Consider the following 1,443-nt stretch of genomic DNA (forward strand, 5'->3'; position numbering starts at 1 on the left):
CATGTTAAAAACTTTGTAAGTGTGGATGTTTTACTTGGCAAATGTTGATGTATTATACATTTGTATTCTAGATAGATTTTATTTTAGAAAATGACGTTTGTCGTACAAAGCTGCTTTGTAAGTGTAATTAAATGAACATGTTAAAAACTTTGTAAGTGTGGATGTTTTACTTGGCAAATGTTTAGAAACTTGGTCAGTATGAGTGTGTATCGCTGCCCAGTGAACTGTTGGGGGTCATGTGTTGTGACCCAAGCCAAATCTTTGCTAGCTCAATAACTGTCCCCATTGTTGAGACAGTCTGCATGGTTTTCCCTTCATTCTATGTTATGAAGCAATAGTCATAAGCTAAAAGTAGAGTTGTGCCGGGGTCCAGGCCCAGCGGTCCAGGGGTCCGCCAAGGCGTGGACGGCATGGGCGAAGAATGAAGGCCACGGAGACAGTGTTGAGCTGATCAGCATCATCAGGTTCTGTGTTTATTGCCCTGTTACAAGTGTGTTTATAGTATTTGATTCTATAAGCATGCGTCCATAGTTCCATCACGGTATGTTTTGTCTCCTCCTTTGACCTGTTAAAGTTTCTTGTTTTACATTTACAGTTTGTAGCTGGTCAAGTGGAATGAAATGAACTAGAAGAGGATGTTCTGCCAAGAAAAGGCGGGGGCCTGCAAGTGGGCCACGTCAGAACAAAGTCTTGCAAGCAAGACTTATTGTTCAGAGGCAGAACTTTCCTTGAGGTGATAAATAGCGCATGAGGGCATGGAAAGTTCAAGGGAGGGTACACTGCTGCAGGTGGAAAGAGTCTTTGTATAACATAGGAAATTAATAGTCTAATGATCTTCTAAGCATGCCTGTTAATCATTGTCACTTGCTATACTCCATTGTTATTTGCTGTACACTCCCTAAAAAAGCCATGAGAGCTTTGGGGGGCTTGGCTACTTGCCTGACTAGCAATAGCCCTCTGCTTCTCTAAACTCAATCCTGCACGCCGAGCTCATCTCAGCGTCACCGTTCACAAAGAACATCACCACAGTTTCTTATCTGACCTTTGCAAAAAAATCTCCTTTCTGTTCAGCTCTGCTGATTTTAATCTTATTTATTGTCTATATTTGTCCATTCTATTGTAAAGGTTAGTGTCTGTGTTCCATGATCAGGGCTAGTTTGTTATTTGTATTCTATGGTTCCTATTGTATTGCTCCACTGTGAAGGTTTAAGGCCAAACCGGAAGGAGGTTTTCCTATTGTATGTCGTAAGTCCAGGTTGTGTAGCTTAAGCATGATTTTTGTTAGGTATGGTGATGAACGACTTGCCAGGTAGTTTGTTGAAGTGTTTGTGGTTGCATAGGTCACCTAAGATTTTTAGATAAGGAGGCTGCGTGCATTGTTTGCAGGCGGAATTTCTTTTCTTTTCTTTTTTTTTTTAGTTTTATTGCTTAAAGTATTACAAA

The sequence above is a fragment of the Myotis brandtii genome, unplaced genomic scaffold (genome assembly GCF_000412655.1).
Source record: "Myotis brandtii unplaced genomic scaffold, ASM41265v1 scaffold628, whole genome shotgun sequence".
Taxonomy (NCBI): Eukaryota; Metazoa; Chordata; class Mammalia; order Chiroptera; family Vespertilionidae; genus Myotis; species Myotis brandtii.